This window comes from Lissotriton helveticus, chromosome 1_1, assembly GCF_964261635.1.
Source record: "Lissotriton helveticus chromosome 1_1, aLisHel1.1, whole genome shotgun sequence".
NCBI classification, from domain to species: domain Eukaryota; kingdom Metazoa; phylum Chordata; class Amphibia; order Caudata; family Salamandridae; genus Lissotriton; species Lissotriton helveticus.
In genome coordinates this window covers 1,938,425,120-1,938,443,799 of record NC_136057.1, presented here as the reverse complement: position 1 = coordinate 1,938,443,799, position 18,680 = coordinate 1,938,425,120, and the positions used below count along the sequence as shown (strand labels likewise).

The following is an 18,680-nucleotide window of genomic DNA, read 5'->3' as shown; positions in this document are numbered from 1 at the left end:
CGTTCCTCCCCCAGAAGTAGGTTGTGGTTGTTATTCCCACTACTTTCTGGTGCCCAAGAAGGACAGGGCCTGCGTCCTATCTTGGATCTCAGGAACGTCTACCACTTCCTCCTTAAGGTGAAGTTCAAGATGTTGACGCTCGTTCAGGTCCTGTCCGCCCTTGACCTTGGAGACTGGTTTGTAGCATTGGACTTTCAGGACACTTATTTCCACATCCCCGTTCTGCCGGCCTTCCGGCTTTACCTGCGGTTCATGGTAGGCCACAAGCACTTTCTGATGGATACATCTACCGGTGGATTCCTCACCTTGTGAATATCCCCTGCGCAGCAGCCATTCTGAAGCTTTTTTTAGCTCTCCGCTCCGGCGAGGTCATGGACGACGTCACAGAGGGTACGACTCCACTCGCGACCCCGCTGACGTCACTGGATCCATAATAGGGCCTCGTCGGCGTGATGACCTCAGTTCCCTTTTTTCCACGCCGTCGACGCCAACGTTTTTTTGGGACTCTGTAGTTACTATGTATATCTAGCTGTTTTGCTCTGTTTCTCTTTTTTCCTCCGAAGATGTCTGCGAGGAAATCTGGTTTTAAGCCCTGCAGGGAGTGCGGTAAGTAGATGTCCATCACTGACCCGCACGAAGATCGTGTTTGGCGCATGTCTTCCGACCATGACGTCGATGGATGTCCATGCTGCAGGAAGATGAATCCAAAGGCATTGAAAGAGAGAGAGGCGAAGCTCTTTATGGCCAGGATGAGAAAGGATAAAAAAAGAGGTAGGAGGAGGTCGAGATCGAGGTCTCGTTCCGAGTCGAGGTCGGGCTCGAAGTCGACGTCGGGGCACTCGAAGCCGAAGAAAAAGAATCACTCTTCAAGACATCGATCTGACAAAGAAGCGGCGCCGAGATCGACCTCGCCTCGACGTCGCAGAAAGGATCATGTCTCTCCTTCATTATCGAATCCGGTTTCACCAGAGAAGTCGGCTTCGCCTGAAGTCTCTCCGCACCGATGCCGACTCCATCACCGGATTCGGTCCATTCTCCGGCTCCAGATCAAGAACATCCTGTGCCGGAAGAGCAGGTAAATCCAGAAGAAGTTCCGACATCGGCGCCGCCTGGCCCGAATACAGGAACTCCTGCTTCGGAGTCAGTACCAGGAGCTTACCCTCCATTCCCAGCTCCAGGACAAGACCCATCACATTACCTTAATGCCATGTATGGAGTCTTTCATAGGGCCATGTGCACCTGCGGGTCCCATGGGTCCACTAGCTTTCAATTTGGGGGTTCCTCAGGCCTACACCCAGGCACCCTTTATGCCGTTCCTTCCGACGGCGCAGTCATGGAGTTTCCCGGCGCCAAGTGCTCTGATGCTGTTTCCATCTTCACCGGCGCCTTCTGTTCGGCATCGTTCGGCGCAAGCGGCGCCATCGGATCCATGCACGACGCCGGGTCTGAATCCGACGGAGTCGGTTATGGATCCGTCGACGCCTGTGATAAGGATACGATCCACGAGAGAGACCCAGAGGGTTTTAGAAGAGGATAGGTATCGTGAGGAAATGGAAGAAGGTGAACTGCATGATTCAGACGAGTACTTTGCTGAATTGAGAGAGGCCAGTGGCCTGGACATTTCTTCTGAATGGGAGTTTTCTCCTACTTCTGATGCTCCTTCAAAAGATGTAGCACCTTATCATGTGGTTGTTAGAAAGGCGGCTGAATTATTGGACATTCAACTCCCTTTATCTGCTCATCCTTCTCCAGAGAGCTTAGTGGTTCAAGCTGCATGCTCAAAGAGATCTTCGGGCGCTTTACCTCAAGTTCCAGCTGACAGGGAATCAAAAAGGATTGATCAGTCTGCCAAGAAGGTATTGTTCGAGGCATATGAGCTGCAGATTGTACACTATGCATAGATCGCCACCTAGTGTTGGGCCTGGATGTTTGCAGTTTGTTGTTGTCCTGAAAAGTTCTTTGGAAGTCACGAGATAGGTGACTCCTCCTTAGGACCACATTGCGCATGGGCATCGGCTCCATCCCCAGATTGTGTTTTTCCGCCATCGGGCTCGGATGTGTCTCCTGCACTCCGGTTTGGAACCAAATTTCTTTCGGTGTGCAGTCCGCACCCAGTTCGACGGTATTATCTCGATCGCGATCTACCACTCGATTCTCAACTAACTTCGAAGTTTTCCATTCCGGTCGTCGACGAAGGCCTTTGGGCCTACCTAGGCCTCACTTTCGGGCTCATGGAAAGGACGCCATTCAAGAAGTGTCCTCAATGTGGGTCGAAGTTTCCCCACACCGACCTGCATGAAGTGTGCAACCTGTGCCTTTCACCGGAGCACGAGGCCAATGACTGTTTGGCGTGTGCCTTATTCCGCTCCAAGAAGACGATCCGGGACCGACGACTCGAAGAACTATGGCTCGCTCGTCAGCTCAGATTCCCGACGACATCTTCGATGAGGGCGTCAACGTGCCAGAACACCAGCACGCCGAAGAGAGTATCGATCATCTGATGCCGAAGACTCCGACGTCGAGGAGGTCACTCCAGCTCAACGGGTCGTAAGTAAGACCGTCGACCCCACCCCTTCCTCGACACCATCTAAAAAGGCTTCGGTCACACCCTCACCTTCGGGCTCGGGTGCACACCGAGAGACTGCTTCTAACGCCCCGCCTTCGGGCCCGGTAAAGAAGACCACAAAGCCTTCAGGCGGCTCAGGCTCGAGCCAGCCTACTTCCGGTGCCGACCCAGTACCGACACCGAAGAAAAAGCCATCTTCCTCTTCCACCTCGACCGTTGCTTCGACACCCAAGCATACGGCGCCGAAGGCTGGCAGCGGTTCGTCGAAACCGCACTCGGAGCCGAGTAAAAAATCAACCAAAGCTCCAGACTCTCACACATCGGAGCCGAAAAAACCCTCGGAACCGAAAAAACAGGTTCCCATAAAAGACACTTTAAAAGGGCACACTCCTAAGCCAACTGCCGACTCGATGACTAAAAAACCTACGGAGCCGAAAATTTAGACGCCAAAGGATTTACCTGGCTCACAAGAGCTTTTTACACCAGATCCACAACAAAAAAAACCTTGTAAGGGATCCCAAAACTGGACAATTGACTCTCAGCTCCAAGAAGAGACCACTTGAGGCGCCAGCACCTCTTCCCCCTGCAAAGAAAAGAGACATTGCAACCTCTCCATTAAGGGTCCCTTCTTCTCCACCTCCCCATACTGTTCCTACTCATACACCTCCTCCCACAGCATTCACCTACACCATCTCCTAACCCAGATGATGATGTACACACAGATTCTAACAAATAGTCCCCCTTAGTCACCTAATCCATGGGATGATTACAACACCCCTGATGTGCCTTATGTCCCACAGGATGTCTATCCTTCCAGACCTTCCCCACCAGAGGACACCATAGGTTTTAACCTGCTAGTCCAGAGGGCTGCACAATATCATGGGGTGGACTTACACACTGATGCAGTGGAGGAAGACTTCCTATTAGACACTTTTGACAACACACAAAGGTCTACGGCCATCTTACCAATGCTTAAGGGCGTCATCAAGCACGCAACAGAGGTTTTTAAAGACCCCGTTAGAGCTAGGGTCCTCAATCCCCGCATTGAGAGAAAATATAAAGCCGCCCCTGCAGACCCAGCTTATATTAAAGGCCTGGCACAATTAGATTCTTTAGTAGTATCCAATGCACGTAAACGTGCTAATTCCCAAACAACAGCTGAAGCCTCACCACCGGACAAAGAATCTAAACTCTTTGACGCCTCTGGCAAGAGAACTGCGGCACAAGCGGCTAACATCAGGCACATTGCCAACACCCAAGCCTTGCTGGCAATATACGACAGGGCACATTACGACGAACTAGAGTCCCTAATGCAGCACCTACGAGACAAATATAAAGACAGGGCTAATGAACTTATACAGGAAGGTAAAAATATTACTAATACTTCCATCCGTTGTGCCCTAGACGCTGCAGATACTGCCTCAAGGGCAATTAATACCAGCACCTTACTACATAGACATGCCTGCCTACGTATTTCGGGTTTTAAACCTGAAGTGCAAAACTCTATACTTAATCAGCCATTTGATGAAACACACTTATTTGGCCCAAATGTTGACGTGTCTTTGGAAAAAATGAAGAAAGACACCGACACTGCCAAATCCCAAGCTCCCAGACGTTCTTTTCGTGGCTCATCGTACATAGGCAACACAAGAGGCTACTTCTCAGAAAGTCCCTCCTCTTCCTACAAAACCCCTGGCCAATCCACATTCACCAAGAGCTACCAGAGAGGGGGTTACAGGGGTAACAACAATAAAGGCAGAGCCAAAACAACACCTCCCGCACTGCCTCCACCCCTACCCAATGACTTTCCTCCCCTTCCCCCAACATTCCACTCCTGTGGGGGGAAGACTCCAACAATTCCTGCCTGCATGGATCAACATCACATCAGACAGGTGGGTGCAACAAATTATTCACTCAGGTTACTGTCTAGAATTAACATCTACCCCCCCCCCCCCCAAACATACCACCCAAACAGCGTCCAATGTCACCAGAACATCTGTCACTGTTAAAGCAAGAAGTAGTATCTCTGCGAGAAAAAATGTGCAATAGAACTAATTCCTCTGCACCAGCAAAACAAGGAGGTATACTCTCTATATTTTCTAATTCCAAAGAAGGACGGCTCTCTAAGGCCTATTTTAGACCTCAGACCGCTAAACATATACATACAGTCAGACCATTTTCACATGGTCACACTCCAGCAAGTCCTTCCTCTCTTGTCCCAAAACGACTACATGGCTACTCTAGACCTCAAGGACGCATACTTCCACATTCCCATTCACAAAGCTCATAGTTTTGTAATAGACGGGCAGCACTACCAGTTCAAAGTACTCCCATTCGGAGTCACAACAGCACCAAGGGTCTTCACCAAGTGCTTGGCAGTGGTGGCAGCGCATCTACGAAGACAGCACATCCATGTCTTCCCGTACCTCGACGACTGGCTCATAAAAGCCAGCTCACACAATCAATGCGTAAAACACACTCATACCACCATCCACCTGCTCCACGACTTGGGGTTCACAATAAACCACACCAAGTCTCATCTACAGCCATCCAAAGTACAACAGTACCTAGGTGCCACAATAAACACCTCAACAGTGATAGCTTATCCCACCCCAGCAAGGATAGCCAGCATGCAATCTCTCCTAACAAAGTTTCAGCTACAACACTCCCTCCCAGCACGAGTGTTCATGCAACTCGTAGGGATGATGGCCTCTTGCATCTTCATAGTACCCCATGCAAGACTTCAAATGTGTCCGCTACAAGAGTGCTTATCACGCCAATGGAACCAGGCTCAACATCACTTAACAGACCTAGTGTTGGTAGACGGTCAAACTCATCGCTTGCTGCAGTGGTAGAACACCAAAAACCTTTCCATGGGACAACCGTTCCTAGAGCCAGTTTCCCAGATAATATTGACTGCAGACGCATCGTTCTCCGGCTGAGGAGCCCACCTACTGCAACACACCATGCAAGGCAGGTGGACACCGCAACAAAAGTGACTCCACATCAATCATCTGGAGTTACTAGCAGTATGCCTTGCACTAAAAGCCTTCCAGAAGCAAGTAGCAAACAAAGCTGTGTTAGTCCGCACAGACAACATGACAGCAATGTATTACATACAGAAGCAAGGAGGCACGCACTCCCTGCAACTATCTCAACTAGCACAGGAAATATGGAGGTGGGCCATACCTCGGAACATATTCCTTCTAGCCCAACATGTCACAGGAGTACAACATACTATAGTGGATCTGTTAAGTCGTCAAACACAACAGACCCATGAATGGGAACTTCATGTGCAAGTTCTTCGGCCATTCTTTCAGATGTGGGGACAACTTCAGATAGACCTACTTGCCACCCATGAAAAAGCAAAATGCCCAGGCTTCGCCGCCAGATATCCACACCCACTGTCCAAAGGCAATGCGATATGGATGAATTGGTCAAACAGATTTGCATACGCTTTTCCACCTTTACCACTCATGCCACTGGTAGTACGCAAACTGCAGCAGCATTCTCCGACCCTCATTCTAGTTGCTCCAACGTGGGCCAGACAACCGTTGTACACCACACTGCTACAACTGTCTGTGGTACCACACCAAAAACTGCATCTGTCTCCACACCTCTTAACACAGAACCGTGGAGAGATCAGACACCCGGACCCAGCTCAGCTCAGCCTTGCGATCTGGCTCCTGAAGTCCTAGAATTTGGATATCTGAACCTTCCTCCTGACTGCATGCATGTCATTAAAGAACCTAGACGTCCTACCACTAGGGCATGCTATGCAGGAAAGTGGAAACGATTTGTAATATATTGTCATAACAACGACATTAATCCCTAAGATGTGGCTATTCAACACATCCTAAGTTACTTACTGCATCTTCAAAGATGTAACTTAGCCTATACGTCTATTAGACTACATCTTGCTGCAAAAGCAGCAAATCTGCAAAACAGATAACATCTATCTCTGTTCAGAGTGCCTGCCATTAAAGCCTTTATGGACGGCCTTAAAAGAATAATTCCTCCCAGAGTACCACCTTCACCTGTATGGAATTTAAACGTCGTTCTCACACGGCTAATGGGGCCTCCCTTCGAACCCCTACACAAATGTGAATTACAATTTTTAACATGGAAGGTTGCGTTCCTAGTAGCTATTACCTCCCTGCGCAGAGTTAGTGAACTACAAGCACTAACCATTCAAGAACCCTTTTTGCAAATGCATCAACATAAGGTTATTCTGCGTACCAATCCAAAATTCCTGCCTAAAGTAATTTCTCCATTCCATCTCAATCAATCTGTGGAACTGCCTGTTTTCTTCTCACAACCACAGTCAGTAGCAGAAAGAGCTCTTCACACTTTAGATGTCAAAAGAGCGTTGCTATACTACATAGAAAGAACACAACCCTTTCGTAAGACAAAACAACATTTTGTGTCTTTCTCACCACCACGCAAGGGCAATCACATTTCAAAATCTGGAATAGCTAGATGGATTGTCAAATGCATACAGATTTGCTACCACAAAGCTAAACGTACGCTATCTGTTCCTCCTAAAGCCCACTCTACCAGAAAGATAGGGGGTTCAGTAGCATTTTTAGGGAACATTCCCCTAGACGACATCTGCAGAGCAGCCACATGGGCTTCACCGCACACATTCACAAAACACTATTGTGTAAATGTGCAAACAAAACAACAAGCTAATGTGGGCCAGGCTGTTCTCAAAACATTATTCCAAACTACTGCAACAGATAGGGGTGGTCGCCGCTAAGAGTGGATATTGCTATATAATCTAAGCATAGTGTACAATCTGCAGCTCATATGCCTCGAACGGAAAATGCTACTTACCAGACTGCATCTGTTCTTGGCATGTAGAGCTGTAGAGTTGTACACGCCCACCCGCCTCCCCTATCTGTTCCAGTATTATCTTAATTAGATACAAATTACACGGGCATCCTTCCTGTACTTGCAAAGCGCCATCATTTCCTTAATGGCGAAAAACAATCTGGGGATGGAGCCGATGCCCATGCGCAATGTGGTCCTAAGGAGGAGTCACCTATCTCGTGACTTCCAAAGAACTTTTCAGGACCACAACAAACTACAAACATCCGGGCCCAACCATAGGTGGCGATCTATGCATAGTGTACAACTCTGCAGCTCTACATGCCAAGAACAGATGCATACTGGTAAGTAGCATTTTCCTCCCTCTGCAAGCATGGCGTTGAAATCTACGAATGCTACCCGTTTGATGGGTAGGCACATCCATCCTTTGATGGACTCATCTAAACAGTTGCTGCCTAAGCTGTCTGAGGAAGACAGGAAAAATTTTCAGGAGGTTTTAAACGATACCTAGGCTGCTGCACGTCAGGTCATTCAGAGTGGGCAAGACACAGCTGACTCGGTGGCAAGGATTATGGGTTCTTCAGTTGCCACTAGAAGAGGTGCTTGGTTGAAGTCTACGGATTTTTCGACAGATGTTCAAGCTACTTTGTTGGACTTACCATGTGATGGTTCAGGACTCTTTGGTAAGAAAGCGGACGCTGCCTTAGAGAGGTTTAAAGATAGCAACGCTATAGCAAAATCACTTGGCTTGCAAGCTCAACCAAGAGGCTCTTTTCGAAAATACAGAGGATTTGGGAAGTCATCCTTTTGTTCATATGGCCAGCCTCGTCAGCAGCAGCAACAAGAAAAACAGAATACTCTATACAAGTTGTATAGAGGAAAAAGTAGAGGTCGTCCACGAGGCCGTAAACCCTCCTCCTCCTCTTCCTCAACCTCCCCTCCTATCACCGCAGCAAAGCAGCCCTAGATTCCCCATTCCGGATCATGTTGGTCCTGTAGGGGGTCGGCTTACTCATTTTCTGCAGGATTGGGAATCGGTCACTACAGACCTGTGGGTTCTCAATCTTGTAGAAAATGGGTATGCTCTTCCCTTTCGGGAATTCCCTCCAAATTACCCTCCTTGCTCAGAAGAAAATCTCCTTCTCCTACAGGAGGAAGTTCTGACCTTGCTGAAAAAAGGTGCGATAGAGAGGGTTCCAGAGCAGGAAACGGGTCAGGGATGCTACTCCCGGTACTTCCTGATTCCCAAGAAGGATGGGAGGTTACGTCCAATTCTGGATGTCAGGGTCTTGAATCTTTATCTGAAGCAAGAGAAGTTCAAGATGCTTACCCTTGCGCAGGTTCTTCAGGCGCTACTGGAAGAAGACTGGATGGTGTCGATCGACTTGCAGGATGCGTATTTTCATATTCCCATCTGAAGTCGCACAGGAAGTATCTCCGTTTCACGGTGGGATCGCAACATTATCAGTTTGCGTTCCTTCCGTTTGGTATTACTACTGCACCTCGAGTCTTCACCAAGGTGATGGCGGTGGTGGCAGCCCATCTCAGAAGATCGGGGATTCCTGTTTGTCCCTATCTGGACGATTGGCTGATCAAAGCGGAGTCGCCAGAGAAGGTTTGTCATCATCTGCAAGTGGCAACCCAGTTGTTGTACAAGTTGGGGTTTTCGATAAATGTACCCAAATCTCACCTGGTGCCCTCACAGCGCAACCTGTTTATAGGGGTGGTACTGGACACTACTGTCTGTCGAGCATTCCCTCCTCCTCAAAGGATTCTCGACATTCATGAAATGATTCCCTTGTTTTTACATTGGAGCGGTCGTTCCAGTCCTGAAGGTCCTCCGCCTGCTCCGTCTGATGCCTTCCTGCATTCTGTAAGTCAACCATGCACGATGGCACATGAGGGCGCTCCAGTGGTGCCTCCACAGGCAGTGGTATCAGCACAACGGAGATCTCAGGGAGTCAGTTAGGATCTTCAGAGAAGCTGCAGCGGATCTGTCTTGGTGGAGCGTGGAGGGCAATCTGTCTCAAGGAAAGCCCTTCCATCAAACTCCATCGGTGGGCACAGTGATTACGACTGCTTCCACTCTAGGGTGGGGTGCTCATCTGGAGGACCTGGAGATCAAGGTGTTTGGTCTCCAGGGGAAAGGTTGCTTTACATCAACCTTCTAGAGTTGCGGGCGATACGTCTGGTGCTCAAGGCCTATCTCCCCTCCCTTCGCGGTCAGTCGGTTCAAGTCCTGACGGACAACACTACCGCGATGTGGTATGTCAACAAGCAGGGAGGAGTAAGGTCGTAGTGTCCCTGCAGAGAGGCTCTGCATCTCTGGTCCTGGGTTCAGGACCATCAGATTTGTCTGATGGCAAATCATCTGGCCGGAGTTCTGAACGTGCGTGCAGACCGTCTCAGTTGGCAGTTCTCTGCCGACCACGAGTGGAAGCTTCATCCAGAGGTAGTTTGTCACGGCTTTCGGACGTGGGGAACCCCTCAGGTGGACCTGTTCGCCACTCACGAGAACGCTCACTGCCCATCATTCTGCAGTCTCCAGTATCCGATCCAGGAAGCTTTGTGGGATGCAATTCAGTTGTGTTGGGGCTCGCAACTCCTTTACGCGTTTCCTCCCATTCCCTTGATTCCTCGGGTTCTGAGGAAGATTCGCCAAGATCGGGCCCAAGTCATATTGATTGCCCCGGATTGGCCAAGAAGGGTGTGATACACAGATCTTCTCCACCTCTCCTCGTGCCCGCCGCTCCGTTTCCCTCTCAGGGCAGACCTCGTCTCTAAGATGGAGGGGCAGGTTCTACACCCCCACCTCCAGAGCTTACACCTTCATGCCTGGAGATTGAACGGGGCAACCTGAATTCTTTTTCACTTCTGCCTGACGTGGTGGATGTTATTCTTTCAGCCAGGCATCTTTCCACCAAGTAAATTTATTCTTATAGTTGGTCCAAATTTGTTTCGCGTTGTGTAGAGAATTCTATTGACCCCTTACGGGCCTGTTTGTCCAATATACTTCAGTATGCTCTTTCTTTGGCCCAGCAGGGTTTTGCTGTGTCAACTGTAAAAGGTTATTTATCGGCCTTGTCGGCATTCCTTTGTTTGCCGGACCAGCCGTCTTTGTTTAAGTCACCTATTGTGTTACGTTTCATTAAGGGTCTTACCAACAAATTCCCTCCTACTCCTTTTATTGTGCCTCAGTGGGACTTAAATCTTGTGTTAACCTACTTGATGGTTTCACCCTTTGAACCTTTGCACAAGTGTCCCATGTGACTTCTGTCTTTTAAGACTGTTTTTCTTGTGGCAATTACCTCGGCAAGGAGGGTAAGTGAGCTTCAAGCTCTGAGTTCAAAACCCCCATTCTTGATCATTCATGCTGAAAGAATGGTACTCAGGACCAGGGCTGCTTTTCTGCCTAAGGTGGTAACTCCCGTCCATCTGGGGCAGTCCATTACCCTTCCGTTGTTCTATCCCCCCCTCACCCTTCCAAGGAGGAGGAGCGGCTTCACTGTCTGGACCCTATGAGCTTTTATCTAGATAGGGCTAAAGACTATCGTGTGGACGACCAGCTCTTTGTTGGATTTGCTGGTTGCAAGAAAGGAAGAGCGGTGCACAAGCGCACACTTTCAAGATGGATTATCTTGTGCATTAAGATCTGCTACGCCCTGGCTGGTAAGGATCCTCCAGAGGGTATAAGAGCTCACTCTACTAGAGCAAAGTCTTCTTCATTTGCTTTGTCTAGGGGTGTACCTATAGAGGACATTTGTAGAGCGGCAACTTGGGCCTCCCTCCACACTTTCGCGAAGCATTACTGCTTAGATTCCGAAGTGAGGAGGGACGGCCACTTTGCGCGTTCTGTCCTCCAAGCTTTTCTGGTATAAAAGAGTGGACACCCTCCGCAGTGAGTGGGGACTGCTGTGGGATTCTATTCACAAGGTGAAGAATCCACTGGCAGATGTATCCATCAGAAGAACAAGTTACTTACCTTAGGTAACGCTTTTTCTGGTGGATACAGTATCTGCCTGTGGATTCCTCACAGGCCCACCCGCCTCCCCGTTGTCCACTCTTCTATACCTGCAATTGTGACAAGTATTTATGTTGTATTTTACAATGGAATGTTTAATTGTTTTTACCTTTTGATTTGTTTTCACACTGTGTGTTGGTTCAAATACTGCGTATTGTGTATATTATACTTGTTTCTGTCGGTCCGTCCGAGTGCCTCGGGGGCACGGAAAAAAGGGGCGGAACTGACGTCATCACGCCGACGACGCCCTAATATGGATCCAGTGACGTCAGCGGGGTCGCGAGCGGAGTCGTACCCTCTGTGACATCGTCCATGACTTCGCCGGCGTGGAGAGCTACAAAAAGTTTCCGAATGGCTGCTGAGCAGGGAATATTCACAAGGTTAGGAATCCACAGGCAGATACTGTATCCACCAGAAAAAGCATTACCGAAGGTAAGTAACTTGTTCTTCAGTTTACCGTGCTCCCCTTTGGCCTTATCGCCGCCCCTCCCGTGTTCACGAAGGTGATGGCGGTGGTCGCAGCTCATCTGCGCCGATCAGGGGTTCCAGTCTTCCCCTATCTCAACGACTGGCTGTTAAAGGCGGGCTCGCCCCAGGCTGCTGTCTCCCACCTCCAGTCTACGGCCTACCTCCTGCATTTGCTGGGGTTTTCCATCAGCGTGCCGAAGTCGCATCTGACCCCCTTTCAAAAGCTCCTTTTCATCAGAGCCATTCTGGACACAACACAGTTTTGGATGTATCCTCTCGAACAGCGAGCCCGGGATATTCGGGCTATGATTCCGATCTTTCAGCCTCTATCCTGGGTTTCGGTCAGGGTGACCCTGAGGCTGCTGGGCCTCATGGCCTCCTGCATCCTGCTGGTCGATCATGCCAGGTGGCATATACGGGCTCTGCAGTGGGACCTGAAGTTCCAGTGGGCGCAGCATCAGGGGAATCTGTCTGAATATGTGCAGATCTCGGAGGGCACTGCTCACCAATTGCAGTGGTGGCTCACGAACCAGGATTGGGTCAACGGCAGATCCCTCTACCTTACCCAACCAGAACACACAGTAGTGACAGACGCATCCCTTCTGGGATGGGGCGGCCACATGGGAGAGGCGGAGATCAGAGGCCTCTGGTCTCCGGTGGAGTCCGAGCTCCACATAAAGCTTCTGGACCTGCGGGCGATCCGGCTTGTACTGAAAGCATTCCTTCCCTCTGCCCGGAGAAGAGTAATGCAGGTGTTCACGGACAAGACAACATTGCCATGTGGTACTGCAACAAACAAGGCGGGGTGGGGTCGTGGACCCTATGTCAAGAGGCCCTCCTCCTCTAGACATGGCTGGAACATCAGGGCATATCCCTGGTGGTTCTACCCCTGGCAGGTTCTCGGAACGTCAGGGCCGACAAACTTAGCCGCAGGTGCATGATGGATCACAAATGGCGTCTTCACTCGGAAGAGATGCAAGGTCTCTTTTAACAGTGGGGAGAGCCTTGGTTAGATCTATTTGCCACCAAAGAGAACGTGCAATGTCAGCAATTCTGTGCGTTGGAATTTCCAAGGCGGCACCCGCTAGGCGACACTTTTCATCGTAAGTGGAGTTGCGGTCTGTTGTACGCCTTTCTGCCTACACCACTTCTGCCCAGAGTGCTGAAGAAATTCATGCGCGACCGGGCCCAAGTCATTCTGGTGGCTATGGATTAGGCATGAAGAGTCTGGTATCCTGAGCTGCTCAACATGGCAATTGATCCTCCAATTCGACTGCCTCTTTGGGAGGATCTTCTGTCGCAGCAGCATGGGATGGTCCTCCACCCGAACCTGTCCAGTCTCCACCTCCTTGCGTGGAGATTGAGCGGCGGCAGTTGACGTCATTTGACTTGCCTCTCGAAGTTTGTCATGTAAACTTGAAACAATACAAAACCAGTAGGTAGAGGGTCTGAGGGAGAAATGTAAAGACCGTCGCGGATCGATTCCCCACAACCAATAATGTATCAAACGAAACAATCAGCTGGTCTGCTGAGCTTAGGACAGCTCTAAGGCATAAACAATACAAGCATTCTACTCAAACATGGAGGGAGTCTTTAAAAAAGGAGGGAATCTCATCACTCACCGAGGTGGCATGCTTCATCATCTGGAATCTCCTCTTGGTTGCAATTCCTAGTGCAACCAACGGCTACAACCCCCTCACTGTGAGGGAGGAGCTCAGGGAAGTTTTAGTGAACAAGTTATCGGATCTCCTAAAATCCGTTCAATGTGAAGCCTTGGAGGTATTTCGGGTTAGGGTTGCAGTGCATAAATAAATTGATGTGAAAGAGTGATCTAAAATTGACTACCAATAGAAAAAAGAGTTTATTAGTTAACTCTTGATGGCAAGATTAAAAAAATGCACCCAACCAAAGGTCACAAAATCAAGTTAACGTACACAGGAACATGCGACTCCACAAATGTCGTTTACGCTATCAAGTGCCCTTGTGGCAAAATATATGTCGGGCAAACAGAACGCAAAATCAAAGTGAGAATGTCCGAACACAAAAGCAACATACGAACCATGAACAATAAATCCACTGTAGCCTTGCATTGGCTCCAAGCTAATCACCAAATTTCGCAATTGAGATTCACAATACTGGAGATACTCCCACATCGCTGCGACATGGATCCTGTTAAACAACGATTACAGGCAGAATTCTTTTGGATCAAAAAACTGAACTCCCTGCAGCCCGCAGGGATGAATGATCGTATTGAATTTTCATGTTTCCTATGATTAATACTTACCTCACAACTCAGCACAGCTAAGGCCACAGGCCCTTCTTGGCATAGCACATAAACTGTTGGATCCACTGAAGAGACTGAGAACATTATATTATCTTTTTTGATTTAATTGTATATAATTTTTTAGTTTTATATATTTTCACATAATCATGTATAATTTGGTTTTTATTGTTTAGCTTTCACCACGTGAAGCTTGTATTATCATTTGTTGCATGTGTTGAATGGTTGCCAAAATTTGCGATGTGAACACACTCATGCCTCACTACATACTATTTATCGCATTCTGCAGAGTCACACGAGCCCCCCACAGAAGGGACATTATCTGAGACACATCGTGTTGATATCTTTATTATTCCATCGGCTATCGACACATGACATCACGTGATTGGAGCTTCAACATCCTTATCCAATCAGAACGAGGCTTTTTAGTAACCGAGACAACACGGCTTGCCAACACCGTTTGCCAAGTTTTTGATCACTACGTTACGATGCACTATACTAGCACCGCAAATACTGTTTCAAGCCCGAAACTCTCACTTTGTATGTGCCCATAAAGATGAACAGGGTCCGGACCCCGCATATATTCCCTATCCCATTGCATGCAGCCGCACCACGTGACTTCTGATTACTCTAGAAGAAGCATCGCCATAGGCTTCTCGTTAAACCAGCCGGTTACCTACACGGAAGCGATCAGCGCGTTTCACGAAGTAAGTTTCCCTCGTGTTGCTCCGTTTTTAACTTGCTTTAAATAGCCGACAGATGCAAAAAACCTCAGTGAGCATTTCATTTTAAAGTTGACTGAGGCTTGGCTTCACTTTTCTCGAACAGTCCTCACTTTAACCTCACGCTCATTCGTGAAAACGCCATTATCAAAGGCTATCTCCGCGTACCCATTCATATCACTCGCAAATAGACGCCAACATTAGACACAGCATTCAACGATATCATCTGTGCACATCCAACAGAACTTTTGATTTAGCTGCAATATGACTAGGTATATTAGGAACTGTTTTTGCCATAATACGACTAGACATGTTATGAATTATATTGTTTTCAGTTAAACTTACTGCAACCTAGTATAATATTTATATGTGATGATCTGAATGCTAAGGTCCTGTATGTTTTTTTCTACAGACCCCTGACGAAGGGTTAATTGGTTAACCCGAAATACATTGGGTACAATGAAACGCCCTTTAAGGATTCATGATTGGAATGCATAACGTAAATCTTTGAATTGGTGAATTTCAACCAATGGATTAAAGAAAGAATGATATAAACACTAAATGGTTGACCCTGATGATGTTGAATTCACTCTTGAAAAGCCAGTGAAGAAACCATCCAGTTTCATGTTAAAGGAGCGCGCCCTTAGTGATAATATTATCACACAACTGATCAAGATTAAAAACAGTGCATGTGCAGTTTAAGAAATAATGACTGCACTAGTCTGAAAAAGCAGGTCTACATGTTTCAGCCATAGTGACCATGTTCTGCTCGCGGCCTTCCTCAGGACCTAGATGGTGAATGCTACTGCAAAAAACATGTGTGATAATAAAAGTGACAATAATAGGGTTGGAATAAATACAACCTACGGTAACCAGTGGTCTCAATTTGCGAGAATTTTACAATAAAGCTGATGTCACCTGTGGAGGAAAAGAACAGTGTGACTTAAAATCATGAAGAGCGGAGACAGACATTAACAATGCTTGTACTGAATAGAGTGCTCAACGTCTGGGGCAATGTCCAATTTTAGTACCATCACATGTACAGTAGGAGTGTGTAATTAGTTATTTAAAGGTACGCTTACCCATGAGATTATGAGTGAACACCTCACCTCCCCTGGCAACAACTCAGGATGTGAGGCACTGGTCCATTTGGAAGGAAAACTGAAGTTACAAATACAGACGCCGCAAGCATTCTGTAAACTTGTAATTCACATAATATTAATTCAGTCAAACACATCATGCGTTACTAGATCATAGATCAAGACCAAACCATTTAATCTGGAGCGTAACTAAAGGATTAGGCCTTTGCACTTGAAACCTATAAGTCACCCCTAAGGCAAGCGTTTCAGTCCTGAAGGCAGGGTGCTGGGTTATAAGTGTATGGGTGCCCCTGATTAAGCAGTACACCCCTACAAACCCCGGAGTCGATTCACCAGGCCTTGTGAGTGGGGTCAGCTATTTTGAAGCATAAAGTGGCCATCCCTCATTACACCATGGCTAACTATATAGTCGCTGTGCACCTGTGCATGTTTGGAATTAACCATGTTGAAATCATACCCCAACACCATAACCGGTGTTGGCGGTATGATTCTATGCACTTCGAGGGCTCCTTCGTGTAGCTTCCAGTACTCCCGGTAGCAGCCTTCCCTGGTCTGCCAGCAAGCTAGTGCTGCTGCCAACCCCAGGCACGATTCTGCCCTCCTGTTGCTGAGCTGAGCTTAAGCAGAGGAAGTTAGAACAATAGGTTTCTTCTAACAGGGAGGTGTGACCACCTCCAAGAAAGGACTTTGTGGATTTGGCAGGTGTGGGGCACTTGCCAGCCCATCAGACTGATTTGAAGGGCACAGGTGGTGCCCTCCTTGCATACTCTAGTTAAAACCAGTACTGGGAGCACTTGGCTCACGCTGTGGCGCAAAACTGGTCAATGGACATGGGAGTATCCTTTCCTCTGTCCAGCCCCTTCTCTGGGAGGGACATCTGAGTTGTCCTAACCCCTTTTGTAGGATATCAAAGGGCTTACCTGTGGGTGGGTACTCAGATTTGTCGTGTGACAAGACTCCAGCCTGAAACCACATCACTGTTCGACTGTCTGGACACTTGAACTTCGCCTGGAACGATACTGCATCTATGAAGACTCCTGCTGCTCCTGGTCCCGCTGTTCTTCTAGTCGTCTTTGTCGTCTGTGTCTGTGCTTCTTCCAGGATCTTCAACAGACCTGTGGGCATCAAGGACACCTGAAGTAGTCTCCCTTGGAGTGAAGGAGTCACTCCCCTGCATCTGCAGGCACCGCAACGAAGCTGACCGGTCTGCTGCTCCTGCCGTCCCACGGACTGTGGAAGGCTCAGCAACACAGGTGGTGGTTCTCCAACTCCCTTAAGGCCTGACCTGTCCTCTCTTCAATTTTGAGGCCAGTAATCCTCTTCGGAACTGTTGGGACTGAACCCCTGTGCACCACAACAACCTACCATTGCCAAGGCTTGTTGGCTCTGCAATCCAGAGTTCTCCGGGCTTCTCAAAGCCCCAGCATCTCTTCCTGCCTAGAACTTCGTCCCCACAGCATCGTCTGCACTGTGGGCCTTCATCTTTGGTGAGCTGCTCGAGGTACTCTTGCAAATCTTGTGCCTTTGGCCTGTGGGTCCTCTCAAGGGTCTTCTCCTGCTTCAGCGGGCTTGCCTGCTTTTTCTCGATATGCTCTGACTCTCCTGCACTTGGTGAGTCCTTTGGACCTTGCAGTTGCCTACGTTGTGCCTTCGGTTTCCTTGTCTGTTGCTGCTGCCAAGGCTTATTGGTGCTCCGGCCAGACACTGACCTTCGCCCCCCCGCCCCTCCCCGTTTCTCGACTTCCAATGTCGGATAGCTATTGTACGGCTCATGGCCTTCCTCAACATCGCCTGGTTCCTCACAGCTGCAGCGACATATTCACAGTCCTCATTCCTACATCATACCGTAATTGGTGGGCATTGTTATTCCGTGCCTCCTGGTCACCTATGAGTGGCATAGACTCTGTCCCCACTGCTTGCAGGTTCTTCTCTTCAAGAATCTACCCTTGGATACCACTGGACTCTTGCACAGTCTTTGCCAGCGGCATCTTTACTGAAGTCCTCCATTGTGGTCTACAGCGGTTTCTGATGCCACTTCGCACTTGTGCACTTTGCTTTCCTGGTGTAGGTATCCTGGTTCCTAGAGTATCCATGGGTGGGGTGACTCTCCAACCTTCTATATTCCACAGGGTTTCTTCAGGGTCCACTGGGAAGGGTCCTCCTTCAAAACTGCAACCGCGACTTTCCTGTGTTTCCACTCGCCCACAGCCTCTGTCGGGTTCTTGGGTACTTACCATGGGTGGTTCCTTGTGTACCCAGCTCTTCTGAGTCTCCTGGTCCAATTCCCGACTTCGGTCGCAGTTCGCATTCCACTGTCTTAGTATATGGTTAGTGAGTGTTGTGTAATAAATAGCCATATTTTTATAACTACACTGTGTGGTTCTTTTTCGTTTAACCTACATTACATGATTAAATCTGGCAAAGCAAGCTGCTTACCACACCTCCTGGATTAAGTCTTAAGGCTACTCTCGACAGCTCCCACTTAGAGAAGCTTCAAAAGTTTTCTAAGACCATAAGTTTTGTCTGTCTTAGTGCAAGGTGCTTCACTTAAATAAGTGTGCACCATATACTAAGCCAGCCTTCCACAATATGTGAAACCTCTTGCAGGACGTGACCCACAGTTGATGTGTGCAGACTATATGATGCAATCTATAGAGAATGTTTGATCAGTTTGTATATTTGACCTTAAGTT

At 48.4% G+C, this 18,680-nt stretch overlaps 1 protein-coding gene across 1 annotated transcript in view; it reads left to right on the top strand.

The window, feature by feature from the left end:
* CEP350 (centrosomal protein 350) overlaps positions 1 to 18,680 on the top strand; it is a 1,478,431-nt gene that overhangs the window by 755,398 nt on the left and 704,353 nt on the right. The window lies entirely within an intron of this gene.